The 14,503-nt window shown below is 35.2% G+C and overlaps 1 protein-coding gene and 1 long non-coding RNA gene across 3 annotated transcripts in view; one reads left to right on the forward strand and one right to left on the reverse strand.

Moving 5' to 3' along the window:
• LOC150105045 (uncharacterized) overlaps positions 1 to 7,916 on the reverse strand; it is a 114,868-nt gene extending 106,952 nt beyond the window's left edge. The window contains exon 1 of one of the 2 annotated variants that reach the window (XM_090395468.1): positions 7,850 to 7,916. The gene's annotated coding sequence lies outside the window, so the exon portion shown is untranslated. Of the gene's footprint in view, positions 1 to 7,621; positions 7,797 to 7,849 lie in introns of those variants that run through there. The other variant, XM_090395469.1, reaches the window with a different exon arrangement.
• LOC150105044 (uncharacterized) overlaps positions 1 to 14,503 on the forward strand; it is a 133,361-nt gene that overhangs the window by 107,021 nt on the left and 11,837 nt on the right. The gene's annotated exons all lie outside the window — the stretch shown is intronic.

Here is a 14,503-nt window from a genome sequence, read left to right on the forward strand (position 1 = left end):
ACATATGATAATAAAATTTGGGACCATTCTTCCTGCAAATTTTGTCCCAACTGTGCCAGTGATGTTGCAGGTGGAAAATGTAATCGAACCTTGGAGAACCAATTGGAGACAATGCCTTGTCTGTTTACGCACCTTGTCATAATCTTCGATACTGTCTGGCTCGTGACACCTACAATTTCTGCCGTTTTGATTATGGCATCTCCTGCAAGGCGCACTCCAATGATCATACATTTTTGGAGGTCACTGAGGTCTGACGTTTTGTACAATAACTGCACAACAACAATCACAGAAGCAACGTCATCCACGATGTGACGATGCAGTATGCCATCGGCTCTCACATAGCAGTGCTACAGTCCATGTTGAATTAGCTGTTGTGTGCATTCAATTTAGTGATCATTTATTGAAGTTCTTCTACAGAGTTTCCTAAAAGAACAATGTCATCAGCAAATCTTAGGTGATTTAGTGTTTTTTTTTTTTTTTTTTATGTTGAGCCCATACACAGGAGGTTGGTTGATCAACCTATAGTACATTAGTACCGTGTATGGGTGGTGGGTTGGTAAAGGAGGAATTTGTTTACATTTGATTTGAATGACTTTAGATTGTATTCCTTGGGAAACACAGCAGGTGGGAGACTGTTCCACAGTGCAGCAGTTGCAGGGATGAAGGAAGAGGAAAAGAAACTTGTTCTGTTTGTTTCAAGGTGCACTGTGAAGGGATGTTGTGCACCAATGAATTTGGTACTGAGCGGAGGAATTATTGATGATATTTCCGATAGGCATTTCCCATGGAAATATTTGTAGAATATACATACTGCAGAGACCATACGTCTGTGTGAAAGAGGGGGGAGGGAGTTGGTAAGGGATGAATCATTGATAAGTCTAATTGCTCTCCTCTGTATTGAGTCGAGCATTTTGAGAGAGCTTTTTAAGGCCCCACCTCATATGTGATTTCCTATTAGTTCTTTCCCATTTACTATAATTCCTCTATTTTTCCGATCCAGGTTTTTAAAAATTTCTTCTAGGGCTGCTGTAAATAATTTGGGTGAAATGACATCTCCTGTCTAATCTAACTCCCTCTTTTTTTATGAGAAATTTTATCTGTTCCTGATTTTAAAGATGCAGTTGAATTTATATATATATATATATATATATATTGACAAAAAAACATTACAGGCAGAGTTAATTACAATACTATCAACAAGATTTACTCAAAATAACCACCATTAGCATCGATCACAGCTTCAATTCTGCTTCGGAACCTCGAACAAGCTGATGCTACAGTCTCCCTGGGAAGGGCCGCAAAAACTGTTTTAATTTTATCCATTAACTGGGCTTTTGTATTACTGGAAGTGCGATTGGTGTCTTTTTCAACTGCGCCCCATACAAAATAATCCATGGGGTTAAGGTCTGGGGAGTTTGGAGGCCAAACATTTGGACTGGTGAAGTCGTAGAAATTTTCAGACAACCATTTTTGACTTTTCCCAGAGGTGTGGCAAGGGGCCGAATCCTGCTGCCATACATACGGCCTACCATTGGCTACCCTTGTTATCCAGGGCTTGACTACAGTTAGCAACTCCACGAACAAAGCCCGAATTCCAATGCCAGGGTTCTTCAACACCTGTTCCTGCAGATTTGCGAGGAATTCTGCTGTACGAACGCAATCAGATCGTCTGCTAGGGATCTTTCTTCTTGCTACATCCTCGTAGTCACCATTGCAAGTCTCTAGTTCATGCCTGATTGTTTTTACTGTATTCAGGGAGCATTGGGCAGCAGTCGTGATATCCTTATTTTGATGGTGGGCACGAATCATCATGATACAAGTTATTCTCTTCCATGATTCAGGTTGGTTCCAGCTATCCATCCTTTCTGACATCTTGTATATGAATGAAGAAGGGTCCAAACTTTTAAATGAAGAGAAGTGTGTGTTAATACATGTAACTTACGGAAAAATATAATTAATTATAAATATGTCAAATTTATCCCGAACACCCTGTATATATATATATATATATATATACCACTTGATTAACATTTTTCTTAAAACCACTCGAAGAATTTGATCCTGAAATTTGCCATTTTTGTTTTCTAACATTCTGTTTACATCATATTAAAATGACAGCTTTCATAGTTCGATCAGATAAATACATAATGTAAACATTTTTGAGTGTTTCGGCGTCGTAATCAAAAATAGTACAATAACAGTATAAAGCAAAATACGCTATTACTATTCATTCCCACAGATTCAAATAAAAATATAAATAAAAAATTATCCTATAAATGAAATGATCGCAAGTGGTATTTGAAACTGTTTATTGTGTTAAAATAATAATAATAATAATAATAAAGGTAAATTTTTAAAAATATATTTTTTAAAATTTTTTTTCTCTTTCAATATCGTTTGTTTGTTTCACATATCTTGTGGAGACAAATACAAGTTTTTCCTTTGGTCTTTTTTTTTTTTTTTTTTTTCCTTGTGCTTGTCGCAACTGATAGATTAGTTCATATTAAACGATATTTTTTTTCTTGACCATAGAAGCTATCTAAATTGACTATTTGGGAAAAATATTGATCAAGTACCTGAGAACAACTATTTTAATGCCAACTAGTTTCACCAACTTAAGCTGGTGGCATCTTCAGAGTACAGAACTGATGATAGGCACTAAAGTAACAAAACACGTTACAGACTAGACATTAACAGAATTCTAATTATAAATTACAAAACAACACTAAACTAACAACACTGTGCAATACACGTGTGGCGCGTACATGATTTCACTTGTTGTTTAGGAACGTTTTATAGTTGGTACTAAAGTTCATTTCTTGTGTGTTTAGAGATCTCATTAGGGTCTTCCAGATCTCGGATAAGATTAAACCTTGGTTCCTATTAAGATTTTCTACAGAACGGGCGACTGTTGTGGCTTCTTTAAAAATACGAGAGCGGTAATCCTCTTCTATGTAAAGGATACAGCTTTTATCCCACTCAATGAAATGGTTGGTTCAGAAGAAATATCGGGCTTATCTTTCCATTTCTCCAGAACCAGCCCTTTCCTCTCCGACGGGAATCGAACCTAGGACACTTCATCCCCAGGCATATGGTTGCGAAGCGCATAGCAACTAGCCAACCGCGCGGACGATATTCCTTCTGTGACAACGTATTCCACTCGCCATGAGAAAAATCTGCTCTATTACGTCCCTGTTGATCGAACTTTTATTCAATTTCTATGAATTACTTCTAGTTCTTCCCCTCCCTAATATGTGCTGAAAAATCTCTGCTATAAATCCCCTCACCAGCTTACAAATAAACTATGATAATCCCAATCGATTACTTATCTGATAAACTCAGACAGATGAACGTATTACTTAATCTGCCCTCATAGTTACAACTCACATTTACTTAATCTTAATCTGCCCTCAGAGTCAACATTCCACAATCCTGAAATCATCTTCCTCATTGATCTCTGAAAGCTAATTTTCTTCATCACTCTTAAATCTAGGAGACCAAATTTGAGTATAGTGGTCAAACAATGGGCGATTCAACATCTTATTTAAAGTGTTGAATCGCCGACATAATTCTTTGTTGTGACTTACTGTAGTTCCTTTTCATTTCTTCAATCCCCATGTCCATACTCCTCCACCAAAAAATAAGACTACTTTTCTTCCTATCGACAAATTATCAGCATGATTTCCTCTACTGCTTTCAGTGCATTTCTTTCCATTAATATAGTATACTGCATTCCATCTCTTCGATCCAAGGCGAAAACCTTACACTTGGCGATAATAAAGAGGCATTCGTTATGCTATACGTAGCGTCAACTTATCTAAGTCCTCCTCCTCTTAAAGTAATCCTAAACCAGAGTTATTTTTCATAATTCTTCCGAACTTTAAATCATCTGCAAAAAACTGAATGTCTCCCGTTGTTGTTTAAGACATACTTGTGCCATATTTCGGCCTGAATATTACAGGCCATCATTAATGGCGATAATAGTTAATAACAAGGTAGAACGCAAACAATCGATTGATTGGAAAAAGTAAGAGCTGCGTGATGTTATACATAAAACAATGCAATGATATAACTGAGGGAATATTCCAATATTAATTATTCATTAGCTATTAAAAATATTGATGTGTAATTAGAATAAGACTTTCCATATCTTAGATAGAGAGAGGCAGTCTTACCAATTTAAGTTCGGACGGTGAAATAAGGCTAGGCGCTTTCATTAAAAGCGTTCATTTATACCGTCATCAATGAAGTAAGCGTTGTTTCAAACTATGGGATTTTATGGTCAGTATCTATTCCGTACTGCGCCAAGCCAGATTTCTAAGATTTACTGTTGCTAATTATCAGATTGGTGTTCTTGTATGCTCTTTTCTACAGAGCGTCCAGTTTGTCCCAAGTAAGAACGATGATAGTCACAAGGAATTTGGTAGATATCAATGAGAGCTAGAGGAGAGCGTTTTTCTTTGGAAGATGGAAACCATGCTGATAATTTGTTGTTAAGAAGAAAAGTTGCCACTAACTTGTATTTCTTAAGAATTCAAAAAAAAAAAAAAAGAGATCATCTCATTATTACTAAATCTGACAAGGGGAATGCTATACTTGTTATAGATTCTGCCAATTATAAAAGAAAAACCACACTTTTATTACGGGATCGATCAACATACCAAGAATTCATTTACAATCCCACTAATAGACAACTTAGAAAACTGAACTCGTTACAGGATGAAGTTGTCAGCCTCGATGGAGACACTATAGAAACACTTAAAACTTATTTTGCTAGAATCCCTCAGTTCTACGGTTTACCTAAGATACATAACAATGACATTCCTCTTCGTCCATTTGTCGACCATACAGATTCGCCTACTTACTCAGATTGGTAACTCCTGTTCATTTATAAAAAATTATTCCGATTTTCTACATTAAAAAAAAAAACTGTTTCCCTACAACCTACAAAGTAGGCAACGTGTCTTCATTATGGGGCCGGTTAGCAAAAATGTCTATATAACGAATCCAAAAATGAAGGGTTGGCTTTGATATAAAATCCCCCCCTCTCTCTCTCTCTCTCCCTTCACAAATATTCGTCTTGAAGATACACTACATCTACTTTCAGAAGTATTTCCTCAGGATATAGTGAAATTATTCGACTTTGTTGTGTACTCCAGATACTTTATTTGTCAAAATAAATTTTACAGTGAAGTGGGAGGAACCGCAATGGGAAGTTCACTCTCCCCCCGTACTTGCTAACATTTATTTAGAACATGATCCTTTTCTTGTATATACACCCTCAGCCTTCATTTTTGGGTTCGTTATATAGACATTTTTGCTAACTGGTCCATAATGAAGACACGTTGCCTACTTTTTTATCTAATTATTAGATAAAAGTCTGCGCGGTTAGCCTAGTGGCTTTGTGCTTCGCAACCATATACCTGGGGAAGGAGTGTCCTAGGTTCGATTCCCATCGACGACGTGAGGAGCTGCCATAGCCACGTTAGCCGGTCTTGGGCGTGGACAGCAGGGTTTTTTTCCCAAGTTTATCCTGGGGTTTTTCCTCCCGCAAGAAGGCAAACCGGCCCCGTGAACACACGCTTCGACAGACATGGGATACCACCAGGAATAAGGAGCAACCAACCTATTCCTCGGGATTATTGGTTACGGAAGCTCACGCGATAAAATGTGTAGGCCTGCGCGAAAGCGTAGCATACGATGACGACTAGATAAAAAAGTAGATATATTAGATTCTAATATAAACAATCCACATATCTACATCCACGAATTAAATTTACCATGGACACGTAAAAAGACAACAATTATCCTTTTAAGATATTGTTTTCTACCAAAAATATCTAAAAAGCGAGGAAGACTGGAATTATAAAAACTTTATTGTGACTTGCTCATACTATTTTTGACTCGTAAATATCAAACACTACATGAAATTCAATGGGTTCTCAGAAAGAACCACGCAGCAGCTTTTTTAATTCCTATAATCCTAGCTCAAACAGCAAGAACACAGAACGTAAAGTCCCAATCCCATACATTTTTGGCATCTCAGAACCAATTCCCAGAATTCTTAAAAAATACAGTTTAGTGGCTACTTTTCTTCCTATCAACAAATTATCATAATGATTTCCATCTTCCAAAGATGAACACTATCCTCTGGTTATTCCTGGTGTCTACCAAGTTTCTTGTGACTGTCATCGTTACTTTGGACAAACTGAACGTTGGGTAGGAAAGAGATTACAAGAAAGCCAATCTGATATTAGCAACAGTAAATCTTAGAAATCTGGCTTGGCACAGTACGGAATAGATACGGGCCATAAAATCCCATGGTTTAAACACGCTTACTTCATCGATGTCGATATAAATTTGAACGCTTCTTGAACGAAGAAAGCGGCCTTACTTCACAGTCTAAACTTAAATTGGAACGACTGCCTCCCTCGATATTTTAATAGCTAATGAATAATTATTATTGCAATATTCCCTCAGTTATACCATTGCATTATTTTATGTTTTTTTATTATATTTTATTATTATTTTAATATATGGCCTAAAACAAACAGTATTACTTATTCCTTGTGTTTTCCGTGTTAATTTAAAGAAATGTTTCCCTTTATATCTAATGCTACATCATCAATGTATTATGTTAAGCAGTACTTTAATATATGTTGATTAGCCAGTTTCTAATTAGTGTCGACGATCTATTGTCCCTTCCCATCGCAATTTAAATTCTAATTTATAATGGAGTACTTTATCAAATGCATAAGGAAAATCAAGAAATACTACAATATAACTTTCGCCCTTACTCAGTACTATGGTCGCCATATTGTAAATGTAATAAACTTACTGTCCGCAAATACTACTAGTATTATTATTATTACATCATTATTATAAAACACGTATCAGATTCATCTGAAACATTCATAAAACTATTATTCATTTTCATTTCTTTAGAATATTTCTTATACAATATCGAAATCATACAATTTACAATCATCTCTTGCACTGCCTGTCGAGAACAAATCTTTCTTTTCCTGTTTTAGAAAATCTTCGCTATCTCACTTTACCTCCCCCCCCCACACACACACGCACACACACCCTCTACTAATCATGTTATATGTTCAGCGGAAGTTCAGAAATAAAACGTATTCAAGTCTTTTATAAAAAAAATCAGTTTCACTTTTCGCAGTTAAGCTTATAGGATTCTGTTACACCATATCAGTTTTATTTATCTCAGACGAGTATGGCTGAATAAAATACGCATGCTCACTGTGAGACCCGTCGCCCTTTTCTGTTATGTCTAATACTCACTTGAACTCTGCACACACACACACATCGAATGAATCCATATATATAACATGCCACAATTACTTGAATGATGATATGAATCAAGTAATCAAATATTGATGACCTTTAATGGTAGTCGATAATAATGTCTCAAACGTGCACGAACTCTGAGGTAGTCATAGTAACAGAAAAGAGCACAAAGTGTGTGTGCGTGTGTGTGTATGTGGTATTAATTTCATTTTATGAACTATTAGTTGAATGTAAACAAAATAGTATTTTTATTTTCACAATTATAAAACTCATCGATTGTAATTTTATATAATGAATAAATGAATAAACCTACAATTATAGTATCTAATAACACAGGTTTTCCCCTTTAACCCACGTAGCCTTAGGTAGTAACTTCCAAGATTTAGATCTGCAGAAAAAAGATCCTTATAGGCTCACTTAGCCTTCAATAGTTACGCAATTTTTAGTGCACACAATGGAGTTTTTCCTCCCGCAAACATTACTTGCTCTCAACTAAGCAAAACTGACTGTACAATATACACGAATAAATGCAAATAAATACCTGTTGTGATTATGAATACTGTCTCTTATTTAATAGGCCATGGGAACGTACACAACCTTGAGTGATGGGTAGATACCAACTGCCTACAGAAAGTTATGGTTAACAAAACGAGTGCCGCTCGCTACTCCTAGCGGGGATTTATAGGCGTTAGAGGATATATATGATTTATTTATTTTTCATTTGTTAACATTCTATTTTTTTTTTTTTCATCATTTGGAAACCATGTAAATGTAACGCAGCTAGCTGACAATAACAATGATGTTATATGCATTGGATACTTTAATGTATCACGTTCCGTTAACTTTTTCATGGAAGTAATTATTTACGTTAGAAAAATTAGAGTGCAAATACATACCAAAACTAAAATTCCATGGAACAAAGGCGGTTTTGGTTTATAGATGATTTCGATTTTCATACGAGAATTGAAAAAGACTATGAACCGATTATTGAAGTAACGCCAGCGCATTGGAAAACTCAGTATTTCCATAAGTCAAGGTTCAATCTAGACTGAGGAAGGCCGATTGTTTTAATGTTCTTAACAAATTCCACAGTTGTACTATGGAATTTATTATTATTATTATTATTATTATTATTATTATTATTATAGTATTTATAATATTTTTGTGAAAATATTTATTATTTATATTTGTAAATATCAGTATATTATTATTATTATGTGACACCTCCAGGGAGTCCAAAGACTTCATTGAGGGAGAGTGTGCCAACAACATCAAACGATTCCCTTCCAACTACCAACCGCACTCAAACTTGCTTAACTTTTTGCGTGAGCCATTAGTAGCAGAGACTCTACCAATCTACCAATCTTTGCCGGCGATATATTATTATTATACAGTGGTGTAGCTAGAGCTTTTGCCGCCTGGGGCGGTCCCTGAGTTTGCCGCCCTCTCAATACACACCAAAGATACTACAAAAAGTCAAAACGACGTATAGGGAAATAAATTAAAACACTGTTTATTTTTTAAGTAATTCTTTAATTCCGGCATTCTAAAATGTTATTTTTCTTGCTTTTCTGTTAGCAAAATCGTCGATGACATTGGCGAAGTCTATTTCATAGTAATGTAGGTAATTCTTAATCAATTTTAATTTAGAAAAACTCTTCTCACAACTAGCAACACTTACAGCAATTGTGAGGCAAATTCGCAGTAGTATTACAATATTTGGGAATGAGTTCTCGAGACTGTATTTTAGAATTAACTACAAAAGTTTAAAAATCTTCAAAATGCCGCCCGGGGCGGACCGCCCCCTCTAGCTACGCTTCTGTTATTATATATAATAATAATAATATAAGTTATATTATAATAATAATTTATAATAATAATAATAATTTTCTATTGATCTCTAAAATATTTATATATATATAATTATCATCTTGAGTAACATTCAGTATATTATTTTACAAAGTTCAGCACTACGTGCTACGTATATTTTTCACAGTGATGAGATTTCAATAATAATGATGATAAGATAATTTTTTTGCTATCTTTTAAAATAACAATCACAGCAATAATTTACGATTATATAGTTCAGAGTTACACAAGTTAAATAATATTACATGTTGTAGTTTACTTTTTTTTTTCAAAGTTTGAGCAATGTGATTATACACAGTATTTACACGTATGCGATTTAAATATTATATTTCCGAATTCTCACAAACATAGAATGTAAACTCATTATTTACATAATTTTTTAATAGTAATGCTTTATTACATTATTTTTTCATGTTACATTGTAATATTATATTAATGATTATCATGTCTTGCATACATATAACAATTACATTATAAAATTATTGAAATTACTAAATTTAAAAATTCTAAAAATTACATACATTTTTTTAACATTTTAACATTTTATTATTTCTCAGATAAATTACATACATTATATGAACACAATTATGCATAACAAATACTTTTTCGTACATAAAGTTTTTTTAAATAATAATAATAACAATAACTGTTTACAACTTATATTATTATAATATTGATGATGATGATTATTACAGATGTTTCTTTGCAATTTTACACTTTATATATACAATATCAATGGATATAATCACTCTATATTGCATACTTTTGTTACAGTTATTACATACATTTGTTTACATATAATACATACATTTGTTTACATATAATACATACATTGGTTTACATGTGATACATACATTACATGCATTTGGTTACATATGATACATCTTGGATGAGATCTAATTTCTCTGCTTTCATCCTCGAAGCTTATCTGAGGATGACACCAGTTGGTTATTATTTATTGTTTTTCTCTTTTTTTTGCTGTGTTGGAAAGCTACGAAATCTATGATTGAGAAATTCGCGCACGCGCACGCACGCGCGCACACACACACACACACACACACACACACACACACACACACACACACACACACACACACACACACACACACACACACACACACACACACACACACACACACACACGCGCGCGCGCACGCACACAATAATTTGGAATGTATCAGACTGTCCTGTAGTTGGCATCGAAATAATGTTGTAGCAAAGCTGCATAGTGACATAAATGTTTTGCTGTCAGTATTTTGTGTTCTGACGTTATTTTCTCTTTGTTCCCAAAAGATCAGTTTAATCATTTTGTACTGCAGCGACATTAATCTATTTAATTTGTAGGGTGCACAGAAAGCATACGTTGTTATAGCTATCTTAGTATATTTTGGCATAGTGCTTTGTAATATTAGTGTTTTTAGGCGTGTGAGAACTATGTCTTTTAACCTGTAGAGTTTGCCACTTATTGTTCGGAGTTTGTTGTGTAGATGGTTTATGTGGCTATTCCAGTTCATATCTGCATCGAAGTAAATTCCAAGGTATCGTATTGTTTCAATCTGAGTGATTGTAGTGGTTTTGCTATTCTGTGTGTTTTTTATGTTGGAAAGTGGATGTTGGATGGTTATATATTTGTTATCAACTGATCGAGTCAGTGGATTTCTGAATATCATTAATTTTGTCTTTTCTGAGTTTAGGTGTATGGAGTTTTTCGTGAGCCAGTCTATGATCAGATTTATGTCATGTTGCATATTTGTTTGGGCTATGCTTGCGTTATTATGGATGGATATTATCGCTGTATCGTCTGTGTATTGGAATATCTTACCTTTGAGTGGTAGCTGATTAATATCGTACGTATAAATGTTGGATAGAGTGGGGAGAGTACAGCTCCCTGTGGTACTCCACAGGTTACTGGTAGCTTTCTGCTTCGGTTTGACCCGATACATGTGATATGATTTCTATTTTGAAGGTAGTTTGTAAACCGCCTGTGAAGAGGCCCGTCTATTCCAACGTGCCTCAGCTTTTCTAACAAGGTTTGATGTGTGAGTGTATCGAATGCTTTAGTTAGATCAATAAAGACTACCATGGCAATTTTGTTTTTGTCTAAGGAGGTATTAATTACGTCTGTAAAGTCACAAAAAAAAAAAAAAATCAGCTAACGCCTTTTTATTCCCGTATATACGGGAGTAGGCGAGGCCATTTAGCCCTATCTAACTTTTGGAGACTGAGTGGGCAGTTCAATCTCCACTGGTACCCAATCAGAGACAGATGGCCCAAGGCTATCACTAATTAAGCGATACGCAGTGAAGAGAGACGGCTCAAATGTGCCGCCATCTCGTGGTCTCTAACCCTAACACAATATATTTAATGTCTGAAATAATGTGGGTTCTACGGTCGATTTTCTTGAGTTTACAGGACGAAAAACCCGAGTTTCCGAGAGGAAAAACCTGCTTGCCCGTGCCTGAGATCGACTAACTCGGGAACACCGGTCGAAAAAAGGCTTAGAAAAATTTCCTCTAGTCGCCGACTAGACTCGAAACCAAGACTTCCTTCGTGCGGCCTAGCGCGGTGGTGTGCAAACGCCACATCCACTGAGCTACACAGGCTCCTGTCTGTAAAGTCTTCCAAGAGAAATGTTGTTCCCTTATTTTTCTGAAAACCATATTGTGTTTTGGGGATAATATGAAAGGTCTCTGTATATGCTGTGAGTTTCTTCAATATGATCCGCTCCATAATTTGATTGATAATTTGTAATGTTGCTATGGGTCTGCAATTGCTTATTAAATTTCTTTTTCCATGTTTGTATATCTGTCATGTTTTAAATATTTTATTTATTAATTTTAGTAGGATAGGACTTAAACTAGTTGCATGTTGCTTTATATCTTTAGGTCTGATACCATCAATTCCTGGGCCTTTGTTTGTTTGATTTGATTATTGCAGAGAGAAGTTCTACTTCTTTTATGGTTGGGAACCATAATGTCTGTTTTGATTGTGGTCCAAGTGGAGGGTCTCGTTTTGTGATTGGGGGAATATTTCCGTGCAGTTCTTGGATGGAGTCTGCAAAGTATTGGTTAAAGTCATTTGCTAGTTGTTGGATAGGTTTTGCGTCTTTCATGAAGCTGTGTTTTATGGTTTCGGAGGCGGTGGTGTTGGGAACACAATCTAGCATCTCACTGATCAGATGCCAGGTTTGTTTCATGTTGTTTTGTGCAGAGGTTAGTTTGTCTCTGTAGTAGCTTCTTTTTACTTTTCTGATTTGTGTTGTAAAGCGATTCCTTGTTATCTTATATTCAGTTTTTAAAGTTGTGTTATTTGGATATCGCTTTAATTCTTTCCGTGAAGCGTCCTTTCTGTGTATTTCTGGGATTAAGTTTTGTGTTATCAAAGGATTTTGTGTTGTTTTTGAACGAATTCTGACTTTCTTTGTAGTTTTCTTATATATTTCCTCCAGTGTGAGTTTAATGTTGTTGTATAAGATATCTGATGCCAGGTGTTCCCAGTTTGTTTTTCTTATTTCGTGGTTGACTATTTCTTCGTCTATTATTTTTTTCTGTCGCTTTTCTTCTGTGGGACATTGCATGGATATTGTCTTGGTGTGTAGATTTAGAGCGGTGAAGAAATGGTCTGCTACTTTGCACTTTATGACTGATGCAGTGTAACTGTTTGGTGGTGCTCGGACGTTTATATGATCTAGACAGGAGGCAGTTATAGTATTTCCGAATATTTCTTCTCTAGTACATGATGTTATTGTTGGTATTAGATTATACATGGATAGCGTGTGTAGGTATTGTACAGTGTTGTTCTGGTTTTCGTTTGCAATATTTATGTTTATGTAGCCAATTATCATTAGCTATTCGGTTGAACATATTTCTTGGTTTGAAAGCCAGCAATTGAGTTCCTGCAAGAATTTTACCATGTTTAGGTTTGGTGGCCTGTAAATAGCATTTAGTATTATGGGATGCTGTCTATTGGTGGTATTAGTGATTTCGAGGCAAAGGGTTTCAGCATGCTCAAACTGATAGGCCGTTTCTTTTGCTATTAATTTTTGTTTGATAAATATTAATATTCCACCCCCTCTTTTTGTTTGGCGGCATGATCTATGTTGTTGGAAGCCTGGAATTTGGAAAGCAGTCGCTTCGTCATTAGTTATGGATACTTCTGTTAGAATCAATATATCAATAATATCAGTGTAATTCCTCAGATAAGCCTGTAACAATAATCAATATTTTCGGATGCTTCTGGTGTTAATATGTAAGATTGAGAGACCTCTCACTTGTACTGTATGTTGTTTCCATGCATCAAGCGATTCGAAAGTACAATTACTGATGTATTCTGGTGTAATTACATCTATCTAATGATTCACATTCATTTTTGTTGTGTTGAGATCTTCTTATTAAACTAAGTTGGAGTCTTTTGGTTCACTGTGGCAACTTATCTATATCTTCCGAGCTTTTTATTTGTATAGACTTTGAAGTCCGTGACTTTCTCAAGAATGTTTTGCCCTCTTTGATCCATAAAAATTGATACTTTTTTCTTTTTTTTTCATTTCTTGCTTGGTCTAAAGATTCTGATTGAAAGGTGTTAAATACTCAGATAGAAAGATTGGCGTATTTTCTATTGATGCATTTAAATCCTTTACTACTGGTTTTTTCAGTCTGCTGGCTTTTATGAGATTGTCTCTTGTAGCTTTGCTTGTCCGACGGATTATTACTGGTGCGGGTCGTGGCAAGCCTTGTTTTTTGTTCTTCCTGGGAATCCGATTTATGGTCTGAATATTATTATGCTGTAGGGGGATGTCAATTGCATGGCCTAACTTTAAAACTACGTCTCTGAGATTTTCTGTGAATTCAGTTTCTGGAAGACCATTTATGATAAGGTCTTCTGTATGTTGTTGTTAGTTTAAAACTTCGTATTGTAGTTTCAAGGAATTAAATTCTTGACAGAGTTCCGATATATCTTTGATCAATTTGTGCTGTCTGTCAGTTAGTGCGTTAATGCTGGTTTTAATGTCTTTTAAGACTTCTTCGACTTTTGAATTATTAAATTTAACAAACTCTTCATATTCGCTAATTTTTTTTGTTATTTGTTTATTCTGTTTATCAAATAGTTCTTGGACGAGATCTACCAAGCTGGATTTTATATTTTCTAAACCTTTTTCTAGTAATAAATTTATGGAACTCAAATTATAAGACTCACCGGTATTTTTTTGTCTGTTCAGTTCATCGTCCGATTCTACCTCCGGAGTAATCAGCTGTGTCGAGGGAGGCGGCGTATCTTTGTTCTCTCTGGGTTTGCATTGCCATGTTGTTTCTGAGATTCCAGAAAATAC

The sequence above is a fragment of the Typopeltis vanoorti genome, chromosome 7, assembly GCF_054136105.1.
Source record: "Typopeltis vanoorti isolate ZY-2024b chromosome 7, IOZ_Tvanoo_1.0, whole genome shotgun sequence".
Classification (NCBI taxonomy): domain Eukaryota; kingdom Metazoa; phylum Arthropoda; class Arachnida; order Uropygi; family Thelyphonidae; genus Typopeltis; species Typopeltis vanoorti.